We start from the raw sequence: 7,509 nt of genomic DNA, 5'->3' as shown, positions 1-7,509 counted from the left end.
TTTATGTATGCCTTTCTACACACTTGTATGCATCCATATCTACCTAGGCAACCACACATATGGTTTTTAGTTGTGTTTACAGTTGTTGTAAAATTGTGTATATTATAGCATTTACCAAAACAGCCCTTTTATCTTGTGCACCTTTTATTATTTTTATTTACCTGGGCCAAGTTTTACTGAACTCACTCCTATTTGGTCTTGCCTTTCCCATTCCCCATTCCCTTTTGATTCCTGCCCCTCTGCCTCCCATCCCTGTTATTGTTGCCAAGTGCATTTGAGTCAGTTCCCACTCATAATGACCTTCTGTACAACAGGATGACACACTGCCCAGACCTGTGTCATCTTTGGGGGGCTGCCAGAGACACCATCAATGGATCCATACAACTCTGCACCTACTGGCTTGTGCTCTCCCTGCATTGTGCATCTTTGCATGTGGCTGTGAGTCTGAAGAGGGATTTATGGACTAGTATCAGACTTATGACTAATATCAGACTTATGGACTTCTTCTGGACTGGGCTGGGATGTTTGCTTGATATGTCATTACCTCTTGATATAAAGCTCTCTCTTACACATATGTGAGTGCCACTGAATTTGTTTCACTAGTCAACCCAGCCTAACACACGCCACAGTCATTGTTATGAGGCTGTTGTTGCAACCACAGTGTAGGTCCATCTCACTGAGAGCCTTCCTCTTCTTCTCTGCTCTTCTACTTTACTAAGCAAGAGGTCCTTTGCCAGAGATTGGTTCCTCCTGATAATTTGTCCAAAGTATCTGAGACAAAGCCTTGCCATTCTTATTTCTAGGGAATATTGTACCTGTACTTCTTCTTTTGCCTGGTAACCATTAAAAACATCCCATGGCTTTCTTTCTGTATATCAATTCTTCGCTTCTTATAATAATGGGATCATATAGGCTTTGACCTATTGTGATTGACTTATCCACTCAGCACAGCACAGGAGAGAGAAACCCAGAGCAGCTACAACGGAGGTCCCTGAGTGATGGTGAAACAAACAGGGAAACCACGAGCTAGGCAGGGACTGAGCAGGCCTGTCCATGTCCCAGGGCTAGGTGCAATCTAAGGGATTCCAAACCACCTGGTAGTGACATTGAACCAAACTGCTCAGAAGCAATGAACCGGAAGCTAGACTTACCGAGCTCCCTGGGCCACTGGCAGCCCCCCCCCCACCTTAGAAAGTCCAGTCACGACCCAGAGTGAAAAAAATTGGAGACTTGGCCCCTCAGTTCTGCAATATATGGGTTAGCTGTGGTTTCTGATGTTATTTTGTGAGTGCTTGGTCCAATATCACTCTTCTCAAGGGAGAACTTTAAGTACAGTACTTCAAGTAAGGGCTCCCCAGATCCAAGTGTAACGGCCTAGAAAGGTAGAACAGGACTTTTTCCTTAGGCCTTGATCCTGAGGGAATTAATCACAAGGGATTGAGTTTCTCCCAGAGCTGAAAATGAGGAGAAACAGAACTAGTAGGTTGTTCCTGAAACAAAAGACGTCTCTGGGTGGTATAAGCCGTTTGTGATGGCTGTTACCCTGAGTAAAGGTTGGTTGTTCAAACCCACCCTCAGCACTCTGGAAGAAAGTCCTGGTGATCGCTTCCATAAAGATCACGGCTGAGAAAACTCTAGGGAACGGTTCTACTCTGTCACCCAAACTCAAAATCCAAAGTCACTGCCGCGCAGTAGGCTCCCTCTCACAGGGACCTGTGTAGGATGGAGAAGCGCTGCTATGGGTCTCCATGGCTGCCAATATCTACGGGAGTAGAGAGCTTCACCTTTCTGCCACAGAGATGCTGGCAGTTTTGAACTGCCGACCTTGTCGTGAGCAGCCCAACAAGTAACCCCCTGCGCTTCCAGGGCTCCTTATTCTGTAACCCAGGAGGCTACGCCAAGTCAGACTTGAATGGACGGCACCAGGGGCGTGTTTGGATTGATGAAAAGATGTTTTGCCTTATTTGCCCCATGGCAAATGTGTGTCTCCAAAAACACCTTCACAACCGAAAGCTTTCATTCTGAGCCAAATATAAAGAGACCAGGTTTGCTGCCCTTCTGTTTTCCTTAAGAAGAATAACAGTTGACCATTGTTAGTATGACAAAGGCATTTTGTGCAAAAGATATAGCATGTGCAATACCACAGAGGCAGCCAGGGGTCCCAGAGCAGGGGCAGAGGGAAGGGACACGCAGCAGGGGTTCATTGGGGAGGACTCTGCACACTAGGCAGGACAGTTCAGTTTTTATTTTTGCATGCTAGACCTGACAATGACCCTCTGAAGTACGTAGCTCCACTCCACTGAATTCCACTCTTAAATTTCTATCTCTCAATCAAGGGACCTGTCTCATAGGGCTAAGACTTGCTCGGGTCCCATGTCTGCTAAGTGACAGAGCCAGGGCTTGAACTCAGATGGTCTGATTCCAAATGCCATCATTTTTCTGCTCTGGAACGCAGCACATGCTAAAATAATAGAGATGCTAATGGCCAGTGGACCAGGACTTCGAAATCTGCAGTCAACCGAGCCACAAGAGGGGAAGCTAATTCCGGGTCCTGCTGGGATGTTTTAGCTGGCTCTTTGCTGGCGGGGATGGGTGGGCAGAACTTTATGAGGACCTCATTTAGGAGACCCAAAGCGAGGTTCTGGCAGCCCACCCCCCTTGAATCCCCAAGTCTTAACACTTCAGACACAGCAGTTCCTGGCAGCCAAGTCAGTGAACAGCATCCTGGGTGTGTGCAGACTTACCATTTGCTGCGGCAGCGCCAGGCCCCGCCTCCTGCTTCCCAGGCACCACTGCGGTTCCAATAAAGGCTGAACAGACAAGAGGGAAACCAAAAAGGGGTGCTGTATTCTAGGGGACCAAGCCATGTTGTAGCCAGCCATGAAGAGGAGGCCCTGGGACAAGACAAAGTTGCCTTTTCCACTCAGAATCTGTACTGATTTAGATTATTGGAAATTTTGTTTTGTGTTCAGCTGGTCTACATGAAGATATAAACACCATGAGTGAGGGCTGTGTGTGTGTGTGTGTGTGTGTGTGTGTGTGTGTGTGTGTGTTGAGCAGAAGGGGTCTTGGAGGAACTGAAATTGATATTTCAGTTCTTCATTTTCTTCTAATGCAGGAAGAAGAAATGCATCCCTGATGGATTGAGGATTGACCCATCTATCTCCATGGGACCCCCTCCACATCTGCCCCCGTGGTCTGGGCAGAAAACCTTTCCCAAGCAAGTTCCTTTCAAAGAAAGCGGAATCCCATAGAAGAGTCTCAGATGGACGTGCAGCAACTTCCAGGGTAAGTTTGTTGATGAGACCTCAGCTTCTCCTTTTGCGCCGCCCCTCTGTGCCCCCCAAACTGATGGCCCCCAGGGGTCTCTTTCTGTGTCCGTCCTCGATAACATAATGTGAAAGGATGTTAGTGTTTTCAGGCTGTGGCCAGCTAATTGGAACTCCACTCTGGCATTAGTGAGGATCTTTTGACCTCTGCTAGGACACTGTCCTCTCTGTGGTGGAGTGGGGAGGGGCATAATAATGACTTCCAACAGCCCCTTGTGTCACACACACACACACACACACACACACACATCTCCCACTGGCATCCAGTCAATTCCAACTCCTAACCACCCTGTGTTTTGTTCGGTTGTATGTAGGGCGGTATGTATATAGTCAAAACTGATTCAAAGCCACATCCCAACCATAACCACACTATGGCTGCTTGCACACACCATCAGCAGCGACCCGATGGCCCACAAAGCCTCAAGTAGCTACTCTTGGGTTCTTTACAAGAAATAGTTGCCAAGCCCTGCGGTAATGGGAAAAAGGAACTCTTACATCACGTGAGATCTGCCTTGTTGCGCCAAGTTCTCTCAGAGTGCCAAGGAGCATACACCTCCTCCATCACACCACTGCGCTTCCTCTGCACCCTCCTCCAGTTGATAGCACTTTAGTTGTGAGGCTGTGGTTGGCTCTTGGTTCTCATTTGTCCAGGACGGACAAAGGAGGACCCAGCTCCACCCAGGCTTGATCATGCTCAGCCTTCTGAAAAACGGCATTTTTCAGGCTCCCTCTTCCCCTCCCCTCCACTGCCCCTGCCAAACCTTTGGGTCTTTAATTTAAGTACTTAAGCTTACAGTGCTAGATATGGCTTGTGTTTATTCCGTCGTCTATCCCTTTTATAAAGAGCCTGTCTGGTGAGGTTTACTTTGCCTGTTCATCAACTGATAGCCCCCAGCCAACAGGGTAGGGTAGGGAGGAAAAGTAGACATGAAGGGGGGAAATGGTTCAACTCACTTTGGCTAGATATTAGAATCAGTGATTCTTGTAGCCAAAACAGGCCTTGCAGACCAATTCTTTTACTTGACAAATAAGTGAGCAGAGGAGCAGAGAGCTTCTGGAGCTTTCCCAAGGGCAGGAAACTGAGCGGTGATGGGATATAGCCTGTAACTCCGAGGTTTCCACTAGGCTTTTCTCCCCTGTGGAGAGATCCACGGTGAAGATGCTTGGAGTGGCATAAAGAACATCGCATGGGTGGTAGGGTGGATTAGAGAAGATGTTGTCCTAGCCCCTATCTCCACCCCACTCTCTGAGGTTTCAGAGTGAGCTGCAGGCCACTCAGAAAAAAAAGATCAATAATTTGGTCATTGATAAGATTTATTCCATGCTTACTATTTCTGTGCTGAATACTCGGGTAACTGACTCTATATTGATCATTGCATTTCACCCTTACAAGAACCTATGCCACAGGTGTTATTAAAAACACAGAGTTTTAAGAAGCTATCTGAGTGGTCATTTGGTGGATCTGGGATCCCAGAACAGACCATCTGCCTCCAGAGTGGGAGCCCTTGGCCCCAACACTCTCAGGCACCCACAAGAGGAAGCGTGGGTGTCATGTGGCATTCAGTCTTACACAGAGTCAAATCTTACACGTATGTCTTCATGAGAAATTGACTGTCTTCTTCCTACCACCCTTCTCTGACTTTGGCTCTCAATCAGGAGTCACGACCTAAAGGTCTATAATGCAATCTAATTTCCTCTTCCTGACTCTCAGTTCTTTCTTCTTCTTCTTCTTCTTCTTCTTCTTCTATTTTTTCCTTCCCTTTAATGACTTAGAGTTTCTAATGGCTCCCACAGGTATTGCTAGCTCAGACAGGAGCAGCGCCTACGTTCCCGACTCCATCTCTTTCAGCGGGCACCTTGTCCTGCGGTGCAGAAAGGGGTAGATCTTGGTTTCAATCCTGCTCACGGGAATGCTTTCCTACCATACGCTATGCGTGATGTTGGGGATACAAAAGAAAACGAATAACCTCTCCCACCCTGGAGTTCCAACAAAATGGGGTGGAGGGAGGGAGTGCAAAGCAGAGAATTTTAAAATAATGGGTTAGACGAGCCAGGCTGTGGAAGCTCAGAGGAGAGACATTCAGCTCAGCCCAAGTCAGGGTAAGACTTGAGGTAAATAATTTTGAGCAGCGTCAGATGCGTCCAATCTAAAGATAGGGAAGGGTCCATTCAGTCAGAAGCTCTAAGTCTAAGAGGTCTGGGCTCTTAGCCTGGGGCCCACTGAGAAACTGAGAGCTCTCTTGAGCCTAGTCATAGGGTGAGACTGAGTCCTGTACTTGGATTCTTTGGTAACGTAATGGTGGTGGTGGTCGTTGATTTCAGCTCATAATGGCCCTGTGTAGAATAGAACGAGACACTGCCCGGTCCTGCACCATCCTCACAGTCACAGGTCAGAGTCCATCGCTGTAGTCACTGGGTCAATCCATCTAATCTTGGCTCTTCCTCGTTTTCACTGACTTTTTCCTTTATCTAGTCGGGTGGACTCCTTCAGAGACACGTCCAAAGGATGCAGCATGAAGTCTCCCCACCCTTGCTTCTCAGGAGCATTCTCGCTCATGTAAGAGCCACCCTTGATGAGATTGTGTTACAGATCTCTGTTCTTGAAGCGCTATCTCACTTCACCTTCACAAAGAAGTGGGTAGGTGGCATTCGCCCAGTTGCCATTGAGAGGATCCCAGCGCATGGGATCCCTGCCTATTGCAGCGTGTAACTGCTCCAGGTGATTTTCAAGACAGTTCCCTTTCTGAAGGAGATCACCAGGCCTTGCTTTCAAGGCACCTCTAGGTGGGTTTGAACCTTCTCCCTTCGTGTAAGTGGTCTCACACTTAACTGTTCGCACCACACACCCTGTGATGGAGATACTGGGGGTTAGTGAAATGAAGTTCTTGCTAAGTTTGTACAGGTAAAGAGGGAAGGAGAGATGGAAAAAATGGTTGTTGTGATCAGAAAGCTCCAGTTCTTTATCTCACACCTTTTCCTGTCTCCTTTGAAGAAACACGAGTTTCTCTCTTCCTCACCGGGGGCAGGCCTGCCCTACACTCAGAGTGTTTGCAAGATGGACAGGATGGGGCTCAAAGTTGGTACTCTCAGGAAACTAGGAAGCTATGCCCTCCCAGCAGCATTCTGCCCAAGGGCCTCGCTCGGCTTATCAGCACAGAAGGAAAGGCATCTGGTGACAGGGTGCAATGTCAGAGGTTCGCACTTTCTCTCGTGCCTTCCCTGTGATGTCACAGTTTGTAAAGACTGGTCTTTGCAGTGCCCTTTAGATTGGCATTTGGGACCCACATGTGTGCCTTGAAGGAGTGGCTTGTGCCTTGTGCCCTGAAGGACTGGGTCTAGTGTCTGGATGCTCATTGACTACTGGGGACAGGTGGTACAGCCCTGCACCATTCCCCGTAGTCCTGGCCACTTCCTCTAGCTGTCTCCATTTTCCTCTGTCCTGCAACCAGCTTGTCCTCCAGATTGGCTCCCGCATGACCTTAACTTGAAAATTGCCAACTGCTATGAGTACTGGCCTCTCCCGTGGTAGGTAAATATTGTACTCCTTGTCCAGGCTCCTTGCTCTTTGCTGAACCGAAGTATCCAGAACTTAAAACGGGGGTTGGGGGGGGAGGCTAGGAGTCAGCAGGTTTGTGATAATTAGACAAAGGCTTGCAGACAGAGCTGCCTCTGATGCAGAGCCCAGATCCAGGGCAACACTGGGTGAACTGCAGGCTGGAGCCCGTGTGTGCACCTCCCTTTGGGCCCAGCAGCTGGGGCCTGGCCATGTCAGTCAGTCTGAGCGCCAGATGCAAGATGGGAAAACCGGCCTCCTTAGTGCAGAAGACAGCTGTGAGGCTGTGAGGCTGTGGGAGCCTTGGGAGGCCACAAAACAGTGGGTTGTTGTTTCCCTCCTGGTCCCAAGTGTGCCAGTTACAAGCAGAACCATCGTCTTAAATCAAGTGCTGTGTTTTCTCTCCTTCCATCCTATGTATCAGCAGGGCTAAGCTCTGAAGATGGTGGCCTAGGATGGGTACCTAACAGTGGGAAGAGCAAGAGGGTTTAAAGGCAGAAGAGCCGGATAAGAGTGAACAACCTGTCACTTACAGGCTATGCGAGCCGCAGCAAATGCTTTCAGCTCCCTTGAGCCCAGATGTATGTAGGGTCCACAAAGACACTGCTCTGAGAATCCACTGAGATG

This window comes from Echinops telfairi, unplaced genomic scaffold (genome assembly GCF_000313985.2).
Source record: "Echinops telfairi isolate 266 unplaced genomic scaffold, ASM31398v2 ScPeMD7_10;HRSCAF=50, whole genome shotgun sequence".
Classification (NCBI taxonomy): domain Eukaryota; kingdom Metazoa; phylum Chordata; class Mammalia; order Afrosoricida; family Tenrecidae; genus Echinops; species Echinops telfairi.
Note: the sequence above shows the minus strand (reverse complement) of the source record.